Source organism: Hypanus sabinus, chromosome 21 (assembly GCF_030144855.1).
Source record: "Hypanus sabinus isolate sHypSab1 chromosome 21, sHypSab1.hap1, whole genome shotgun sequence".
NCBI lineage: Eukaryota > Metazoa > Chordata > Chondrichthyes > Myliobatiformes > Dasyatidae > Hypanus > Hypanus sabinus.
Genome location: NC_082726.1, coordinates 5315486 through 5338082, shown reverse-complemented (window position 1 = coordinate 5338082; position 22597 = coordinate 5315486).

The window sequence follows — 22597 nt, the reverse complement described above, 5'->3', positions numbered from 1 at the left end:
GTAAAAGGGCTGGATGGTTTAGAGTTTGTAAAATGTGTGCAGGGCAGTTTTTTGCAGCAATGCATAGAGGTACCAACTAGAGAAGGGGCAGTATTGGATCTTCTGTTAGGGAATGAGATAGGTCAGGTGACAGAGGTATGTGTTGGGGAGCACTTCGGGTCCAGTGATCACAATAGCATTAGCTTCAATATAATTATGGAGAAGGATAGGACTGGACCCAGGGTTGAGATTTTTGATTGGCGAAAGGCTAACTTTGAAGAGATGTGAAAGGATTTAGAAGGAGTGGATTGGGACAATTTGTTTTATGGGAAGGATGTAATAGAGAAATGGAGGTCATTTAAAGGTGAAATTTTGACGGTACAGAATCTTTATGTTCCTGTTCGGTTGAAAGGAAAGGTTAAAAGTTTGAGAGAGACATGGTTTTCAAGGGATATTGGAAACTTGGTTCGGAAGAAGAGAGAGATCTACAATAAATACAGGCAGCATGGAGTAAATGAAGAGCTCGAGGAATATAAAGAATGTAAAAAGAATCTTAAGAAAGAAATTAGAAAAGCTAAAAGAAGATACGAGGTTGCTTTGGCAAGTAAGGTGAAAATAAATCCAAAGGGTTTCTACAGTTATATTAATAGCAAAAGGATAGTGAGGGATAAAATTAGTCCCTTAGAGAATCAGAGTGGAGAGCTATGTGTGGAGCAAAAAGAGATGGGGGAGATTTTGAACAATTTCTTTTCTTCGGTATTCACTAAGGAGAAGGATATTGAATTGTGTAAGGTAAAGGAAACAAGTAGGGTAGTTATGGAAGCTATAATGATTAAAGAAGAGGAAGTACTGGCGCTTTTAAAGAATATAAAAGTGGATAAGTCTTCAGATCCTGTCAGGATATTCCCTAGGATCTTGAGGGAAATTAGTTTAGAAATAGCAGGGGCTCTGACAGAAATATTTCAAAAGTCATTAGAAATGGAGATGGTGCCAAAGGATTGGCCTATTGCTCATGTGGTTTCATTGTTTAAAAAGGGTTCTAAGAGTAAACCTAGCAATTATTGGCCTGTAAGTTTGACGTCAGTGGTGGGTAAATTAATGGAAGGTATTCTTAGAGATGGTATATATAATTATCTGGAAAGATATGGTCTGATTTGGAACAGTCAACATGGATTTGTGCGTGAAAGGTCATGTTTGACAAATCTTATTGAATTTTTTGAAGAGGTTACTAGGAAAGTTGACAAGGGTAAAGCAGTGGATGTTGTCTATATGGACTAAAGTAAGGCTTTTGACAAGGTTCCCCATGGGAGGTTAGTTAGGAAGGTTCAATTGTTAGGTATTACTATTGAAGTAATAAAATGGTCTCAACAGTGGCTGGATGGGAGATGCTAGAGAGTAGTGATGGATAACTGTTTGTCAGGGTGGAGGCTGATGACTAGTAGTGTGCCTCAGGGATCTGAACTGGGTCCAATGTTGTTTGTCATATACATTAATGATCTGGACGAAGGGGTGGTAAATTGGATTAGTAAGTATGCAGATGATACTAAGATAGGTGGCGTTGTGGATAATGAAGTAGGTTTTCAAAGCTTGCAGAGAGATTTAGGCCAGTTAGAAGAGTGGGCTGAAAGATGGCCGATGGAGTTTAATGCTGATAAGTGTGAGGTGCTACATTTTGGTAGGAATAATCAAAATAGGACATACATGGTAAATGGTAGGGCATTGAGGAATGCAGTAGAACAGAGTGATCTAGGAATAATGGTGCATAGTTCCCTGAAGGTGGAATCTCATGTGGATAGGGTGGTGAAGAAAGCTTTTGGTATGTTGGCCTTTATAAATCAGAGCATTGAGTATAGGAGTTGGGATGTAAAGTTAAAATTGTACAAAGCATTGGTGAGGCCAAATTTGGAGTATTGTGTACAGTTCTGGTCACTGAATTATAGGAAAGATGTCAACAAAATAGAGGGAGTACAGAGAAGATTTACTAGAATGTTACCTGGGTTTCAGCACGTAAGTTACAGAGAAAGGTTGAACAAGTTAGGTCTTTACTCTTTGGAGCATAGAAGGTTGAGGGGGAACTCAAGAGGACATGGCTTTAAGGTAAGGGGAGGGTAGTTCAAAGGGGATATTAGAGGAAGATTTTTCACTCAGAGAGTGGTTGGTGCGTGGAATGCACTGCCTGAGTCAGTGGTGGAGGCAGATACACTAGTGAAGTTTACTAGACAGGTATATGGAGGAATTTAAGGTGGGGGGTTATATGGGAGGCAGGGTTTGAGGGTCAGCACAACATTGTGGGCTGAAGGGCCTATAATGTGCTGTACTATTCTATGCTCTATGTTCTATGTAACTTGATAGAGGTATTTAAAATTATGAGGGAGATAGATAGAGTTGACGTGGATAGGCTTTTTCCATTGAAAGTAGGGGAGATTCAAACAAGAGGACATGAGTTGAGAGTTAAGGGGCAAAAGTTTAGGGGTAACATGAGGGGGAACTTCTTTACTCAGAGAGTGATAGCTGTGTGGAACAAGCTTCCAGTAGAAGTGGTAGAGGCAGGTTCAATATTGTCATTTAAAAAAAAATTGGATAGGTATATGGACAGGAAAGGAATGGAGGGTTACGGGCTGAGTGCAGGCAGTGGGACTAGGTGAGAGTAAGCATTTGGCATGGACTAGAAGGGCTGAGATGACCTGTTTCCATGCTGTAATTGTTATATGTTATATGGTTATAAACAATGAAGTAGAAGCTCATAATGAAGTAGATTGTAAGCCCAAGAATCATCTGCTAGTTCATGAGGTCCATTGAAGCAGTGGTGGAGATGACCGGTTTAGAGATGACCATTTAGACCGGTGCTCTGTGTTTTAGACTCTTCGATCCACTGCAAGTTAGAAGAGTGAATGTCCGTGGTGTGTGGGTTATTTCAACACTGATGACACAATGATTGGCGGTGTTGTGGATAGTGCGGAGGGCTGTCAGAGGATACAGTGGAATATTAATAGGATGCAAAGCTGGGCTGAGAAGTGGCAGGTGGAGTTCAACCCAGATAAGTGTGAGGTGGTTCATTTTGGAAGGTCAAATATGATGGCAGAATATAGTATTAATGGTAAGACTCTTGGCAGTGTGGAGGATCAGAGGGATGTTGGGGTCCGAGTCCATAGGACGCTCAAAGCTGCTGTGCAGGTTGACACTGTGGTGAAGAAGGCGTATGGTGTATTGGCCTTCATCAATCATGGGATTGAGTTTAAGAGTTGAGAGGTAATGTTGCAGCTATATAGGACCCTGGTCAGATCCCATTTGGAGTATTGTGCTCAATTCTGGTTGCCTCACTACAGGAAGGATGTGGAAGCCATAGAAAGGGTGCAGAGAGATTTACAAGGATGTTGCCTGGATTGGGGAGCATGCCTCATGAGAATAGGTGAAGTTAACTCGCCCTTTTCTCTTTGGAGCAATGGAGGATGAGAGGTGACCTGATAAAGGTTTATAAGATGATGAAAGGCATTGATAGTCAGAGGCTTTTCCCCAGGGCTGAAATGGTTAGCACGAGAGGGCACAGTTTTAAGGTGCTTGGAAATAGGTACAGAGGAGATGTCAGGGTTAAGTTTTTTTACACAGAGAGTGGTGAGTGTGTGGAATGGGCTGCTGGTGGCAGTGGTGGAGGCGGAAACAATAGGATATTTTAAGAGACTCCTGGATGGATACATTGAGCTTAGAAAAATAGAGGGCTATGAGTAAGCCTAGGTAGTTCTAAGGTAGGGACATGTTCAGCACAGTTTTGTGGGTCGAAGGGCCTGTATTGTGCTGTAGGTTTTCTATGTTTCTATGTTTCTATTCCAGCTTATTTATCACGTGCATATCAAAACATACAGTGAAATGCTTCATTTTTGTTAACAACCAACATATTCAAGGATATGCTGGGGCAGCCCACATTCTAGAAATGTGTCCACGATGCTCCGCAGAACAACACAGAACACAACAGGCAACAAAACAACAACAGCGAAACCAGCTCCCATCCTCCCTTCCTCCCACCCGCACACTTACACAACCCTCTTACTTCAAGGTAGTCTGTATTCGTCAGCCTCCAGCAGGTCCAGATTCAGTCTTGGATTTGGATGCAGAAGTGACTGTCCTAGAAGATTCACTGAGATTCTCCCGCCGATGGACCTTAAGTGATCCCACCCTCACACCTTGATTCTCAGCATCAACTGCAAGACCCAGGCCTCGAATTCTGGACTTGCTGATGACAGGTCCCTGAACGAGCTCCGGTCTCACCGATTCATGAACTCGTGGGTCCACTTGATTGTAAACTTGACAATGAACTGGACTTGACTTGAAAAAGTGAGACATTGAACAGAGTCCATTTCATCATGTGAAGATTCCGCAGCAAGATCCAAGAGGCACGGGCAAGGCTTGACATTTCTTTTTCTTTTTATTTATTTATAGAAATGCAGACCTTTCTGTTTGCCTCAGGAGTTCTACCCTGTGACCCTGGCCACAGTTTATATACAGCTGACTATAAGAAAGCACTCGTGACACTGCACAATGTCAGCTGTAGGCAAGAGGAAGTCACCCCGACGAGTTTCAAAGTACGAGCCCCGTTTGAAAAAAACCCTGCTCAATTCTGTCCAGCATATAACCTTTAGCGCTAGAGGCCCCAACACACTTGACCACTGCTGTACTATGATAAGGAATGCCCATCATTCCTTCCTGAGATCACATTGAGTTAAATTGGACCACTCCTGCTACCTGCATACAGACAGAGCCTAAAGAGCAAGGGTCCAGAGATCAAGACCACTAAGAGATTGTTGTGGGAGGCTGAGGAACAGTTACAGGATTGCCTTGAGTCAGTGGACTGGGCTGTGTTCTGAGGACCTGAATGACTACACCAGGGTCATGACAGACTTTATTAAAACAGCTGTGGATGAGTGTGGCCCACAATATCGTTCAGAGTCTTCCCCAATCAGAAGCCCTGGATGAACAATGAAATCCGGTATTTGCTGAGAGCAAATCAAGTCTGGAGATCAACAATGCTACAAGAGGCGCAGGTGTGATCTCTGGAAAGCTGTCCCACAGATGGAGTTGAGATTCCAGGCTAGACTGGTATCAACGAGGGTTGCTTGACAGCTGTGGCAGGGTTTGAATGCCATAACCTCCTACAAAGTTAAATCTTGCAGTATAAGGGACAGTAGATCACTTCCAGATGAGCTCAATGCCTTCTCTGCTCACTTTGAGCACCAGAAAAGGGTGGAACCATCATGGCCCCTGATGATCCTTTGGTCTCAATAGCTGAAGATGATGTGAGGGCTGTCTTTAAGAGGTGAACCCAAGGAAAGATCCAGTCCAGACAGGGTACCTGGCCGAGTACTGAAGACCTGCGCTGACCAACTGACTGGCGTATTCACAGATATCTCCAATCTCTTGCTCCAGCAGTGTGTGGTACCCACCTGCTTCAATCATACCAGTGCCGAAGAAGAGCGTGGTAACCTGCCTCAATGATTATCACTCAGTAGCATTTACATCCACAGTGATGAAGTGGTTTGAGAGGTTGCTGATGAAACATAATGAGCTCCTGCCTGAATGGTGACTTGGATCCACTTCAATTTACCTATGGAAGCAAGAGGTCCACAGCAAACGCCTTCCCATTGGCTCTCACACAACCCTGGAACATCTGGACAGCAAAGATGCACACATCAGGATGCTCTTTATGAATTACATCTCAACTGGTAATGCCATCATCCCTCAAAACTCCAAAACCTGGGCTTCAATACTTCCTTTTGCAATTGGATCCTGGATTTCCTCACCTGCAGAACTTTTTGGATTGGCAAAAAGATCCCCACAACCTCCATCAGAGTGCCAAGGGCTGTGTGCTTAGCCCCCTGCACTACTCACTTCACACCTTTGTCTGTGTGGCTAAGCAGAGCTCCAGCACCATCTTTAAGTCTGTCGATGACACCACTGCTGTGGGCTGTATCAAAGGTGGTGAGGAATCAGCATACAGGAGGGAGATTGTAAATTTAGCTGAGTGGTGTCATAACAACAACCTCTCACTCGATGTCAGCAAGACCAAGGAACTAATTGTAGATTTCAGGAGAGGTCCATGAGCCAGTAATTATCAGAAAATCAGAGGTAAAGAGGGTCAGTAATTTTAAATTCCTGGCTGTCGCTATCTCAGAGGACCTGTCCTGAACCCATCATATAAATATTATTGCAAAGAAAGCCTCTACTTCCTCAAGAGTCTGCAGAGATTCAGCATGACATCGAAAATCTTGACGAACTTCTATAGATGTACAGTGGAGTGTGTATTGACTGTGTGTATCATGGCCTGGTATAGAAATCTCAATACCACTGAATCCTCCAAAAAGTAGTGGTTTTGGCCCAGTACGTCACGGGTAAAACCCTCCCAACCGCTGAGCACGTCGAGATGAAATGCTGTCATAAAGAAGCAGGGTCCTTCCACCCAGGCCATGCTGTTTCCTCACTGCAGACTTAGGTAGAAGGTACAAGAGCTTCCGGACTCACACTACCAGGTTCAAGAACAGTTACTACCCCTCGACCATGGCTCTGTCGTGGGCACAGAACTGGAGAGTATGACATCGGTGGCAGAGCGGAGGGTGCTGAGTATCTATCTATCTATCTACAAGAGCTTCCGGACTCACACTACCAGGTTCAAGAACAGTTACTACCCCTCGACCATGGGACCAGTGAATGAAAGGGGATAACTACACTCACCCATTGAGATGCTCCCACAATCAGTGACCTCACTTTAAGTACTGTGTATCTTGTTATTTCGTGCTCTCGTTATTTATTGCTATTTATTTATATTAGCATTTGCACAGTTTGTTGTCTTCTATGCTCTTCTTGACCTGTCGTTGATCCTGTCATAGTTACTATTCCATAGATGCCCTGAGGAGAAAAGATCTCAGGGCTGTGATTCCCTGAAGTTGCAGGAGGCGAATAGATGGGTGACTGTCAACAAAACTGAAAATGTGAATGGGCAGTTAGCACAGAGCACCCCTGTGGCCTGTGGTGTTGAACAGGGATGTTGAAATATGTATACTGCTTTGGATACTGTTATGGGGGATGACCTCCCGGAGAATTTCACAGATACCAGGTTACAGGCACTGAGCAGAAGGACCATGATGCAGAAGGGAAAGAGGGAGAAGTGGGGAGCAGTAGTAATAGGGTACTCAATAGTCTGGGAATGGACAGGAGATTCTATGGATATCAGCAGGACTTCCAGGTGCCAGGATCAGGGATGTCTTGGACTGTGTCCACATTTTGGAGAAGGAGAGAGAGCAGCCAGAAGTCTTGGTATGTATTGACACCAGTGACATAGGAAGGAAAAGCAAAGAGGTCCTGAAAAGAGATTTTAGAGAGCTAGGCAGAAAGCAGAGAAGCAGAATCTCCAGGGTAGTAATTTCTGGGTTGCTGCCTGTGCCACACACCAGTGAGGGTAGAAACAGATTAATGATGTGGCAGATTAATTATGGGCTGAGAAGCTGGTGCAGGGGGCAGGGCTTCAGGTTCTTGGATTGTTGGGATCTCTTCTGGGGGAGGTATGACCTGTTCAAAAGGGATGGGTTGCACCTGAAGCTGAGAGAAACCAATATTCTGGCAGGCAGGTTTGTTAGAGCTGTTGGAGAGGGTTTAGCTAAATTGGCATGGGGGCAGGAACTGCAGTGAAGGGACTTAGGATAAGACGAATTTAAAAAAGCAAAGACGGCATGCAGTTAAGTGATAGGACGTAATTGCAGGCAGGAGGGTGAGTTTCAGTGCTTTAGGAATGCAGAATCAAAAAGGGTAGCAAATACAGTACTCAAAGTATTCTCTCTCAATGCATGGAATATAAGAAATAAGGTGGATAATCTTGTTGCACAATGACAGATTGTCAGCTATAATATCATGGCCATCACTGAATTGAGGCTGAAGGATAATTGTAGTTGGGAGCTGAATGTCCAAGGGTACATGTTATATCGGAGAGATAGGAAGGTCGATAGAGGGGTGGCATAGCTCTGCTGGTAAAGAATAGCATCAAATCAGTAGAAAGATGTGACATAGAAGATCTTGAATCCTTGTAGGTTGAGTTAAAAAACAGCAAGGGTAAAAGGACCCTGATGGCCTTTATACACAGGCCTTCCAACAGTATCCGGGATGTAGACGACAGATTACAACTGGAAATAGAAAAGGTGTGTCAAAAGGGCAATGTTATGGTAGTCATGGCAGATTTTAACATGCAGGTCAATTGGGAAAATTAGGTTGGGAATGGATCTCAAGAGATTGAGTTTGTTAAATGCCTATGAGATGACTTTTTAGAGCAGTTAGTAATTGAGCCTACTAGGGGATCAGCTATATTGGATCCGGTGTTATGTAATGAACCGGAAGTGATTAGGGAGCTTAAGGTAAAAGAACCCTAATGAGACAGTGATCACAATATGATTGAGTTCAACTTGAAATTTGAATGGGGGAAAGTAAAGTCTGATGTAGCAATATTTCAATGGAGTAAGGGAAATTACAGTGGTATGAGAAAGGAGCCAGCCAAAGTAAATTGGAATGAGATGCTGGTAGGGATGACAGCAGAGCAGCAACGGTGTGGATTTCTAGGAAAAATGAGCAAGGTACAGAATAGATGTATTCCAGAAACAAAGAAATGCTCAAATGGCAAGATAGTACAACCGTGGCTGACAAGGGAAGTCAAAAGTAATGTAAAAGCAAAAAAGAGGGCATACAACAAAGCAAAAATTAGTGGGAAGACAGAGGATTAGGAAGCTTTCAAAACCCTACAGAGAGCAACTGAAAGGATAATTGGGAGAAAAACAAGAAACACAAAAGCAAGCTAGCAAACAATATCAAAGTGGATAGTCAAAGCTTTTTCAAGTGTATGAAAAGAAAAGAGCTATGAGAGTGGATATAGGACCACGAGAAAATGAAGCTGGAGAAATAATGGGGGCCAAGGAGATGGCAGATGAACTAAATGAATATTTTGCATCATACTTCATGTGGAAGACACTAGCAGTGTGGCAGGTGTTTAAAGGTGTGAGAGAAGAGAAGTGAGTGCAGTTACTACTGCAAGGGTGAAGGTGCTCAAAAAGCTGAAAGACCTAAGGGTACATCAGTCTAATCTTTCAGAAATCACTGGACTCTGGCATGGTGCCAGAGGACTGGAACATTGCAAATATCACTCCAATCATTAAGAAAGGAAGAAGGCAGCAGAAAGGAAATTATAGACCAGTTAACCTGACTTCAGTGGTTGGGAAGGTGTTGCAGTCAATTGTTAAGGTTGAGCTTAAAGAGTAATTGTAAGTAATTAAAGAGTAATGCAGGACAGGATAGGACAAAATCGGCATGGCTTCATTCAGGGCAAATATTGCCTGTCAAACCTGTTGGAATTCTTTGTGGTGATTACGCATAAGAAAGATAAAGGGGATACAATGGATGTTGTATATTTGGACTTTCAGAAGGCCTTCGACAAGTTAACTTGCTTACCAAGTTAAGAGCCCATGGTATTACAGGAAAGTTATTGGCATGGTTAGAGCACTGGCTGATTGGTAGGAGGCAGTGAGTGGGAATAAAAGGATCCTTGCAGTGCGAGGTGTTGGGATCACTTTTTTTTAATGCTGTATATCAATGATTTAGATGAGCAATAGATGGTTTGTCACCAAGTTTGCAGATGATATGAAGATTGTTGGAGGCTTAGATAGTGTTGAGGAAACAGGTAGGCTGCAGAAACATAGAAAAATAGAAAATAGGTGTAGGAGTAGGCCATTCGGCCCTTCGAGTCTGCTCCACCATTCAGTATGATCATGGCTGATCATCCAACTCAGAACCCTGTACCTGAAAGTATTCTGATAATCAAATTTACTTTGAACTGTGAGATTCAGCGTGAAACAGACCCTCCCAGCTCTTTGAGCCGTACTTCCCTGACAACCCCTAGTTTAACCCCTATCTGATCATGGGACAATTTACAGTAACCAGTTGACCTACCTGGAGGAATCCCATGCAGTCCAAGGAGAGGGTGTACAGGCTCTTCCCAGAGTTCACCAGGTCTGAACTCCGGAGCAGTAACTGTGTCGCGTTACCACTATGCCGTCATGGCGTCTAACGTTCCTCTGAAGAGAGGAATATTCCTCGGACAACGCTGTAAGCCTTGACCACTGGATAGATTGAATTCAGGGAGCTGAAAACATTAACAGCCACGGCTCTTCACTTGTGGGAGTGGGACTGATGAGTGACCGCAGAGAATGAGCCGATCTGATCTCAGCCAGACAGCTGACTGATGACGAAGCAGCAGCTGTCCGAAAAGAAAGAGAGATCTCGCAAACTCACCGACCAACAAAAGCACGAAGGCTAACATATGCGACAGATTAGAAGCAGTTATTCAAGCAGAGACACAGCGTAGCCTTTCCATGTACAGGCTGGGCTGTGATGAAATACCAGGAGCAGAAATAATGTAAACATTGACTATCAGCAACAGAAAAGTCTTTGAAAACAATCAACTCAAAGACCGCTCTGACAGCAAACCATCCTGACTCTGCATCGGATTATGGCATCTCAACAACTTTCTGGTTCCTGCTCAAAGTACAGAAGTATTTTTCAATCCCTTATTCTGACTTTCCCTGATGTACCGACTCTCCCAGGGTACAGTCCCAAATGTACCGACTCTCCCCAGGGTACAGTCCCTGATGTACTGACTCTCCCTGGGGTACAGTCCCTGATGTACTGACTCTCTCTGGGGTACAGTCCCTGATGTACAGACTCTCCCCAGGGTACAGTCCCCGATGAACTGATTCTCCCCAGGGTACAGTCCCTGATGTACTGACTCTCTCTGGGGTACAGTCCCCGATGTACTGACTCTCCCTGGGGTACAGTCCCTGATGTACTGACTCTCCCCGGGGTACAGTCCCTGATGTACTGACTCTCCCCAGGGTACAGTCCCCGATGTAATGACTCTCTCTGGGGTACAGTCCCTGATGTACTGACTCTCCCCAGGGTACAGTCCCCGATGAACTGACTCTCCCCAGGGTACAGTCCCTGATGTACTGACTCTCTCTGGGGTACAGTCCCCGATGTACTGACTCTCCCAGGGGTACAGTCCCTGATGTACTGACTCTCCCCAGGGTACAGTCCCTGATGTACTGACTCTCCCTGGGGTACAGTCCCTGATGTACCGACTCTCCCCAGGGTACAGTCCCTGATGTACTGACTCTCCCGGAGTACAGTCCCTGATTTACTGACTCTCCCCGGGGTACAGTCCGTGATGTACTGACTCTCCCGGGGTACAGTCCCTGATGTACTGACTCTCCCCAGGGTACAGTCACCGATGTACTGACTCTCCCCGGGGTACAGTCCCTGATGTACTGACTCTCCCCAGGGTACAGTCCCCGATGTACTGACTCTCCCCGGGGTACAGTCCCCGATGTACTGACTCTCCCCAGGGTACAGTCCCTGATGTACTGACTCCCCCGGAGTACAGTCCCTGATGTACTGACACTCCCCAGGGTACAGTCCCTGATGTACTGACTCTCCCGGAGTACAGTCCCTGATGTACTGACACTCCCCGGGGTACAGTCCCTGATGTACTGACTCTCCCCAGGGTACAGTCACCGATGTACTGACTCTCCCCGGGGTACAGTTCCTGATGTACTGACTCTCCCCGGGGTACAGTCCCTGATGTACTGACTCTCCCCAGGGTACAGTCACCGATGTACTGACTCTCCCCGGGGTACAGTTCCTGATATACTGACTCCCCCTGGGGTACAGTCTCCAATGAACCGACTCTCCCCAGGGTACAGTGCCCGATGTACTGACTCTCCCCGGAGTACGTCCCTGATGTACTGACTCTCCCCAGGGTACAGTCCCTGATGTACTGACTCTCCCCGGGGTACAGTCCCTGATGTACCAAATCTCCCGAGGTACAGTCCCTGATGTACTGACTCTCCCGGGGTACAGTCCCTGATGTACTGTCTCTCCCCAGGGTACAGTCCCTGATGTACTGACTCTCCTGGGGTACAGTCCCTGATGTACTGACTCTCCCCAGGGTACAATCTCTGATGTATTGACTCTCCCCAGGGTACAGTCCCTGATGTACTGACTCTCCTGGGGAACAGTCCCTGATGTACTGACTCTCCCTGGGGTACAGTCCCTGATGTACCGACTCTCCCCAGGGTACAATCTCTGATGTATTGACTCTCCCCAGGGTACAGTCCCTGATGTACTGACTCTCCTGGGGTACAGTCCCTGATGTACTGACTCTCCCCGGGGTACAGTTCCTGATGTACTGACTCTCCCCGGGGTACAGTCCCTGATGTACTGACTCTCCCCAGGGTACAGTCCCCGATGTACTGACTCTCTCTGGGGAACAGTCCCTGATGTACCGACTCTCCCCAGGGTACAGTCGCTGATGTACTGACTCTCCCGGAGTACAGTCCCTGATGTACTGACTCTCCCCGGGGTACAGACCCTGATGTACTGACCCAGGGTACAGTCCCTGATGTACTGACTCTCCCGGAGTACAGTCCCTGATGTACTGACTCTCCCCGGGGTACAGTCCCTGATGTACTGACTCTCCCGGGGTACAGTCCCTGATGTACTGACTCTCCCCAGGGTACAGTCACCGATGTACTGACTCTCCCCGGGGTACAGTTCCTGATGTACTGACTCTCCCCGGGGTACAGTCCCTGATGTACTGACTCTCCCTGGGGTACAGTCCCTGATGTACTGACTCTCCCGGGGTACAGTCCCTGATGTACTGTCCCTCCCCAGGGTACAGTCCCTGATGTACTGACTCTCCTGGGGTACAGTCCCTGATGAACTGACTCTCCCCAGGGTACAATCTCTGATGTATTGACTCTCCCCGGGGTACAGTCCCTGATGTACTGACTCTCCCTGGGGTACAGTCCCTGATGTACCGACTCTCCCCAGGGTACAGTCCCTGATGTACTGACTCTCCCGGAGTACAGTCCCTGATGTACTGACACTCCCCAGGGTACAGTCCCTGATGTACTGACTCTCCCGGAGTACAGTCACTGATGTACTGACTCTCCCCGGGGTACAGTCCCTGATGTACTGACTCTCCCCAGGGTACAGTCACCGATGTACTGACTCTCCCCGGGGTACAGTTCCTGATGTACTGACTCTCCCCGGGGTACAGTCCCTGATGTACTGACTCTCCCCGGGGTACAGTCACCGATGTACTGACTCTCCCCGGGGTACAGTTCCTGATGTACTGACTCTCCCTGGGGTACAGTCCCTGATGTACTGACTCTCCCTGGGGTACAGTCTCCAATGTACTGACTCTCCCGAGGGTACAGTGCCCGATGTACTGACTCTCCCCGGGGTACATTCCCCGATGTAATGACTCTCCCCAGGGTACAGTCCAAGATGTACTGACTCTCCCCAGGGTACAGTCACTGATGTACTGACACTCCCGGGGTACAGTCCCTGATGTACTGTCTCTCCCCAGGGTACAGTCCCTGATGTACTGACTCTCCCCGGGGTACAGTCCCTGATGTACTGACTCTCCCCGGGGTACAGTCCCTGATGTACTGACTCTCCCCGGGGTACAGTCCCTGATGTACTGACTCTCCCCGGGGTACAGTCCCTGATGTACTGACTCTCCTGGGGTACAGTCCCTGATGTACTGACACTCCCCAGGGTACAATCTCTGATGTATTGACTCTCCCCAGGGTACAGTCACTGATGTACTGACTCTCCCGGGGTACAGTCCCTGATGTACTGACTCTCCCCAGGGTACAGTCCCCGATGTACTGACACTCCCCAGGGTACAATCTCTGATGTATTGACTCTCCCCAGGGTACAGTCCCTTATGTACTGACTCTCCCGGCGTACAGTCCCTGATGTACTGATTCTCCCCGGGGTACAGTCCCTGATGTACTGACTCTCCCCAGGGTACAGTCCCCGATGTACTGACTCTCCCTGGGGTACAGTCCCTGATGTACCGACTCTCCCCAGGGTACAGTCCCTGATGTACTGACTCTCCCGGAGTACAGTCCCTGATGAACTGACTCTCCCCGGGGTACAGTCCGTGATGTACTGACTCACCCGGGGTACAGTCCCTGATGTACTGACTCTCCTGGGGTACAGTCCCTGATGTACTGACTCTCCCCAGGGTACAATCTCTGATGTATTGACTCTCCCCAGGGTACAGTCCCTGATGTACTGACTCTCCTGGGGAACAGTCCCTGATGTACTGACTCTCCCTGGGGTACAGTCCCTGATGTACCGACTCTCCCCAGGGTACAATCTCTGATGTATTGACTCTCCCCAGGGTACAGTCCCTGATGTACTGACTCTCCCCGGGGTACAGTTCCTGATGTACTGACTCTCCCCGGGGTACAGTCCCCGATGTACTGACTCTCCCCAGGGTACAGTCCCCGATGTACTGACTCTCTCTGGGGTACAGTCCCCGATGTACTGACTCTCCCTGGGGAACAGTCCCTGATGTACCGACTCTCCCCAGGGTACAGTCCCTGATGTACTGACTCTCCCGGAGTACAGTCCCTGATGTACTGACTCTCCCCGGGGTACAGTCCCTGATGTACTGACTCTCCCCGGGGTACAGTCCCTGATGTACTGACCCAGGGTACAGTCCCTGATGTACTGAATCTCCCGGAGTACAGTCCCTGATGTACTGACTCTCCCGGGGTACAGTCCCTGATGTACTGACTCTCCCCGGGGTACAGTTCCTGATGTACTGACTCTCCCCGGGGTACAGTCCCTGATGTACTGACTCTCCCTGGGGTACAGTCCCTGATGTACCGACTCTCCCCAGGGTACAGTCCCTGATGTACTGACTCTCCCGGAGTACAGTCCCTGATGTACTGACACTCCCCAGGGTACAGTCCCTGATGTACTGACTCTCCCGGAGTACAGTCCCTGATGTACTGACTCTCTCCAGGGTACAGTCACCGATGTACTGACTCTCCCCGGGGTACAGTTCCTGACGTACAGACTCTCCCCGGGGTACAGTCCCTGATGTACTGACTCTCCCTGGGGTACAGTCACCGATGTACTGACTCTCCCCGGGGTACAGTTCCTGATGTACTGACTCTCCCTGGGGTACAGTCTCCAATGTACCGACTCTCCCGAGGGTACAGTGCCCGATGTACTGACTCTCCCCGGGGTACATTCCCCGATGTAATGACTCTCCCCAGGGTACAGTCCCTGATGTACTGACTCTCCCCAGGGTACAGTCACTGATGTACTGACTCTCCCGGGGTACAGTCCCTGATGTACTGTCTCTCCCCAGGGTACAGTCCCTGATGTACTGACTCTCCCCAGGGTACAATCTCTGATGTATTGACTCTCCCCTGGGTACAGTCACTGATGTACTGACTCTCCCGGGGTACAGTCCCTGATGTACTGTCTCTCCCCAGGGTACAGTCCCTGATGTACTGTCTCTCCCCAGGGTACAGTCCCCGATGTACTGACTCTCCCGGGGTACAGTCCCTGATGTACTGACTCTCCCCGGGGTACAGTCCCTGATGTACTGACTCTCCCGGGGTACAGTCCCTGATGTACTGACTCTCCCCGGGGTACAGTCCCTGATGTACTGACTCTCCCCAGGGTACAGTCCCCGACGTACTGACTCTCCCCGGGGTACAGTCCCTGATGTACTGACTCTTCTGGGGTACAGTCCCCGATGTACTGACTCTCCCCGGGGTACAGTCCCCGATGTACTGACTCTCCCGGGGTACAGTCACTGATGTACTGACTCTCCACAGGGTACAGTCCCCGATGTACTGACACTCTCTGGGGTACAGTCCCTGATGTACTGTCTCTCCCCACGGTACAGTCCCCGATGTACTGACTCTCCCCGGGGTACAGTCCCTGATATACTGACTCTCCCCAGGGTACAGTTCCTGATGTAGTGACTCTCCCCGAGGTACAGTGCCTGATGTACTGACTCTCCGTGGGATACAGTCGCCAATGTACCGACTCTCCCCAGGGTACAGTGCCCGATGTACTGACTCTCCCCGGGGTACAGTCCCCGATGTACTGACTCTCCCCAGGGTACAGTCCCTGATGTACTGACTCTCCCCGGGGTACAGTCACTGATGTACCAAATCTCCCGGGGTACAGTCCCTGATGTACGGACTCTCCCGGGGTACAGTCCCTGATGTACTGTCTCTCCCCAGGGTACAGTCCCTGATGTACTGACTCTCCCGGAGTACAGTCCCTGATGTACTGACTCTCCCCGGGGTACAGTCCCTGGTGTACTGACCCAGGGTACAGTCCCTGATGTACTGACTCTCCCGGAGTACAGTCCCTGATGTACTGACTCTCCCCTGGGTACAGTGCCCGATGTACTGACTCTCCCTCTCCCCGGGGTACAGTGCCTGATGTACTGACTCTCCCTGGGATACAGTCTCCAATGTACCGACTCTCCCCAGGGTACAGTGCACGATGTACTGACTATCCCCAGGGTACAGTCCCCGATGTACTGACTCTCCCCAGGGTACAGTCCCTGATGTACTGACTCTCCCCGGGGTACAGTCCCCGATGTACTGACTCTCCCCAGGGTACAGTCCCTGATGAACTGACTCTCCTGGGGTACAGTCCCTGATGTACTGACTCTCCCCAGGGTACAATCTCTGATGTATTGACTCTCCCCGGGGTACAGTCCCTGATGTACTGACTCTGCTGGGGTACAGTCCCTGATGTATGGACTCTCCCCGGGGTACAGTCACAGATGTACTGACTCTCCCCGGGGTACAGACCCCGATGTACTGACTCTCCCGGGATACAGTCCCCGAAGTACTGACTCTCCCCTGGGTACAGTCCCTGATGTACTGACTCTCTCCGGGGTACAGTCCCCGATGTACTGACTCTCCCTGGGGTACAGTCCCTGATGTACTGACTCTCCCTGGGGTACAGTCCCTGATATACCGACTCTCAACAGGGTACAGTCCCTGATGTACTGACTCTCCCGGAGTACAGTCCCTGATGTACTGACACTCCCCAGGGTACAGTCCCTGATGTACTGACTCTCCCGGAGTACAGTCACTGATGTACTGACTCTCCCCGGGGTACAGTCACCGATGTACTGACTCTCCCGGGGTACAGTCCCTGATGTACTGACTCTCTCCAGGGTACAGTTCCTGATGTACTGACTCTCCCGGAGTACAGTCCCTGATGTACTGACTTTCCCCACGGTACAGTCACCGATGTACTGACTCTCCCCGGGGTACAGTTCCTGATGTACAGACTCTCCCCGGGGTACAGTCCCTGATGTACTGACTCTCCCTGGGGTACAGTCACCGATGTACTGACTCTCCCCGGGCTACAGTTCCTGATGTACTGACTCTCCCTGGGGTACAGTCCCTGATGTACTGACTCTCCCTGGGGTACAGTCCCTGATGTACTGACTCTCCCCGGGGTACAGTCTCCAATGTACCGACTCTCCCGAGGGTACAGTGCCCGATGTACTGACTCTCCCCGGGGTACATTCCCCGATGTAATGACTCTCCCCAGGGTACAGTCCCTGATGTACTGACTCTCCCCAGGGTACAGTCCCTGATGTACTGACTCTCCCCGGGGTACAGTCACTGATGTACTGACTCTCTCGGGGTACAGTCCCTGATGTACTGACTCTCCTGGGGTACAGTCCCTGATGTACTGACTCTCCTGGGGTACAGTCCCTGATGTACTGACTCTCCCCAGGGTACAATCTCTGATGTATTGACTCTCCCCTGGGTACAGTCCCTGATGTACTGACTCTCCTGGGGTACAGTCCCTGATGTACTGACTCTCCACAGTGTACAGTCCCCGATGTACTGACTCTCTCTGGGGTACAGTCCCTGATGTACTGTCTCTCCCCACGGTACAGTCCCCGATGTACTGACTCTCCCCGGGGTACAGTCCCTGATATACTGACTCTCCCCAGGGTACAGTTCCTGATGTAGTGACTCTCCCCGAGGTACAGTGCCTGATGTACTGACTCTCCGTGGGATACAGTCGCCAATGTACCGACTCTCCCCAGGGTACAGTGCCCGATGTACTGACTCTCCCCGGGGTACAGTCCCCGATGTACTGACTCTCCCCAGGGTACAGTCCCTGATGTACTGACTCTCCCCGGGGTACAGTCACTGATGTACCAAATCTCCCGGGGTACAGTCCCCGATGTACTGACTCTCCCCGGGGTACAGTCCCTGATGTACTGTCTCTCCCCAGGGTACAGTCCCTGATGTACTGACTCTCCCGGAGTACAGTCCCTGATGTACTGACTCTCCCCGGGGTACAGTCCCTGGTGTACTGACCCAGGGTACAGTCCCTGATGTACTGACTCTCCCGGAGTACAGTCCCTGATGTACTGACTCTCCCCTGGGTACAGTGCCCGATGTACTGACTCTCCCTCTCCCCGGGGTACAGTGCCTGATGTACTGACTCTCCCTGGGATACAGTCTCCAATGTACCGACTCTCCCCAGGGTACAGTGCCCGATGTACTGACTCTCCCCGGGGTACAGTCCCCGATGTACTGACTCTCCCCAGGGTACAGTCCCTGATGAACTGACTCTCCCCGGGGTACAGTCCCCGATGTACTGACTCTCCCCAGGGTACAGTCCCTGATGAACTGACTCTCCTGGGGTACAGTCCCTGATGTACTGACTCTCCCCAGGGTACAATCTCTGATGTATTGACTCTCCCCGGGGTACAGTCCCTGATGTACTGACTCTGCTGGGGTACAGTCCCTGATGTACGGACTCTCCCCGGGGTACAGTCACAGATGTACTGACTCTCCCCGGGGTACAGACCCCGATGTACTGACTCTCCCGGGATACAGTCCCCGAAGTACTGACTCTCCCCTGGGTACAGTCCCTGATGTACTGACTCTCTCCGGGGTACAGTCCCCGATGTACTGACTCTCCCTGGGGTACAGTCCCTGATGTACTGACTCTCCCTGGGGTACAGTCCCTGATATACCGACTCTCACCAGGGTACAGTCCCTGATGTACTGACTCTCCCGGAGTACAGTCCTTGATGTACTGACACTCCCCAGGGTACAGTCCCTGATGTACTGACTCTCCCGGAGTACAGTCCCTGATGTACTGACTCTCCCCGGGGTACAGTCCCTGATGTACTGACTCTCCCGGGGTAAAGTCCCTGATGTACTGACTCTCCCCAGGGTACAGTCCCCGATGTACTGACTCTCTCTGGGGTACAGTTCCTGATGTACTGACTCTCCCCGGGGTACAGTCCCTAATGTACTGACTCTCCCCGGGGTACAGTCCCCGATGTACCGACTCTCCCGAGGGTACAGTGCCCGATGTACTGACTCTCCCCGGGATACATTCTCCGATGTACTGACTCTCCCCAGGGTACAGTCCCTGATGTACTGACTCTCCCCGGGGTACAGTCACTGATGTACTGACTCTCCAGGGGTACAGTCCCTGATGTACTGACTCTCCTGGGGTACAGTCCCTGATGTACTGACTCTCCCCAGGGTACAATCTCTGATGTATTGACACTCCCCAGGGTACAGTCACTGATGTACTGACTCTCCCGGGGTACAGTCCCTGATGTACTGTCTCTCCCCAGGGTACAGTCCCTGATGTACTGACTCTCCCGGGGTACAGTCCCTGATATACTGTCTCTCCCCGGGGTACAGTCCCTGATGTACTGACTCTCCCGGGGTACAGTCCCTGATGTACTGTCTCTCCCCAGGGTACAGTCACTGATGTACTGACTCTCCCGGGGTACAGTCCCTGATGTACTGTCTCTCCCCGGGGTACAGTCCCTGATGTACTGTCTCTCCCCAGGGTACAGTCCCTGATGTACTGACTCTCCCGGGGTACAGTCACTGATGTACTGACTCTCCCCGGGGTACAGTCCCTGATGTACTGACTCTCCCCGGGGTACAGTCCCTGATGTACTGTCTCTCCCCAGGGTACAGTCCCTGATGTACTGACTCTCCCAGGGTACAATCTCTGATGTATTGACTCTCCCCGGGGTACAGTCCCTGATGTACTGACTCTTCTGGGGTACAGTCCCTGATGTACTGACTCTCCACAGGGTACAGTCCCCGATGTACTGACTCTCTCTGGGGTACAGTCCCTGATGTACTGTCTCACCCCAGGGTACAGTCCCCGATGTACTGACTCTCCCCGGAGTACAATCCCTGATGTACTGACTCTCCCCAGGGTACAGTTCCTGATGTACTGACTCTCCCCGGGGTACAGTGCCTGATGTACTGACTCTCCCTGGGATACAGTCTCCAATGTACCGACTCTCCCCAGGGTACCGTGCCCGATGTACTGACTCTCCCCGGGGTACAGTCCCCGATGTACTGACTCTCCCCAGGGTACAGTCCCTTATGTACTGACTCTCCCCGGGGTACAGTCACTGATGTACCAAATCTCCCGGGGTACAGTCCCTGATGTACTGTCTCTCCCCAGGGTACAGTCCCTGATGTACTGTCTCTCCCCAGGGTACAGTCCCCAATGTACTGACTCTCCCTGGGGTACAGTCCCTGATGTACTGACTCTCCCTGGGGTACAGTCCCTGATATACCGACTCTCCCCAGGGTACAGTCCCTGATGTACTGACTCTCCCGGAGTACAGTCCCTGATGTACTGACACTCCCCAGGGTACAGTCCCTGATGTACTGACTCTCCCGGAGTACAGTCCCTGATGTACTGACTCTCCCCGGGGTACAGTCCCTGATGTACTGACTCTCCCGGGGTAAAGTCCCTGATGTACTGACTCTCCCCAGGGTACAGTCACCGATGTACTGACTCTCCCCGGGGTACAGTTTCTGATGTACTGACTCTCCCCGGGGTACAGTCCCTAATGTACTGACTCTCCCCAGGGTACAGTCCCCGATGTACTGACTCTCTCTGGGGTACAGTCCCTGATGTACTGACTATCCCCAGGGTACAGTCCCCGATGTACTGACTCTCCCTGGGGTACAGTCCCTTATGTACCGACTCTCCCCAGGGTACAGTCCCTGATGTACTGACTCTCCCGGAGTACAGTCCCTGATGTACTGACACTCCCCAGGGTACAGTCCCTGATGTACTGACTCTCCCGGAGTACATTCCCTGATGTACTGACACTCCCCAGGGTACAGTCCCTGATGTACTGACTCTCATGGCGAACAGTCCCTGATGTACCGACTCTCCCCAGGGTACAGTCCCTGATGTACTGACTCTCCCCAGGGTACAGTCCCTGATGTACTGACTCTCCCCGGGGTACAGTCCCTGATGTACTGACCCAGGGTACAGTCCCTGATGTACTGACTCTCCCGGAGTACAGTCCCTGATGTACTGACTCTCCCCAGGGTACAGTGCCCGATGTACTGACTCTCCCCGGGGTACAGTCCCCGATGTACTGACTCTCCCCAGGGTACAGTCCCCGATGTACTGACTCTCCCCAGGGTACAGTCCCTGATGTACTGACTCTCCCCAGGGTACAGTCCCCGATGTACTGACTCTCCCCGGGGTACAGTCCCTGATGTACTGACTCTCCCCAGGGTACAGTTCCTGATGTACTGACTCTCCCCGGGGTACAGTGCCTGATGTACTGACTCTCCCTGGGATACAGTCTCCAATGTACCGACTCTCCCCAGGGTACAGTCCCCGATGTACTGACTCTCCCCGGGGTACAGTCCCCGATGTACTGACTCTCCCCAGGGTACAGTCCCTGATGTACTGACTCTCCCCGGGGTACAGTCACTGATGTACCAAATCTCCCGGGGTACAGTCCCTGATGTACTGACTCTCCCGGGGTACAGTCCCTGATGTACTGTCTCTCCCCAGGGTACAGTCCCTGATGAACTGACTCTCCTGGGGTACAGTCCCTGATGTACTGACTCTCCCCAGGGTACAATCTCTGATGTATTGACTCTCCCCGGGGTACAGTCCCTGATGTACTGACTCTGCTGGGGTACAGTCCCTGATGTACGGACTCTCCCCGGGGTACAGTCACAGATGTACTGACTCTCCCCGGGGTACAGACCCCGATGTACTGACTCTCCCGGGATACAGTCCCCGATGTACTGACTCTCCCCTGGGTACAGTCCCTGATGTACTGCCTCTCTCCGGGGTACAGTCCCTGATGTACCGACTCTCCCCAGGGTACAGTCCCTGATGTACTGACTCTCCCGGAGTACAGTCCCTGATGTACTGACTCTCCCCGGGGTACAGTCCCTGATGTACTGACCCAGGGTACAGTCCCTGATGTACTGACTCTCCCGGAGTACAGTCCCTGATGTACTGACTCTCCCCAGGGTACAGTGCCCGATGTACTGACTCTCCCCGGGGTACAGTCCCCGATGTACTGACTCTCCCCAGGGTACAGTCCCTGATGTACTGACTCACCCCGGGGTACAGTCCCTGATGTTCTGACTCTCCCGGAGTACAGTCCCTGATGTACTGACACTCCCCAGGGTACAGTCCCTGATGTACTGACTCTCCCGGAGTACAGTCCCTGATGTACTGACTCTCCCCGGGGTACAGTCCCTGATGTACTGACTCTCCCGGGGTAAAGTCCCTGATGTACTGACTCTCCCCAGGGTACAGTCACCGATGTACTGACTCTCCCCGGGGTACAGTTCCTGATGTACTGACTCTCCCCGGGGTACAGTCCCTAATGTACTGACTCTCCCCAGGG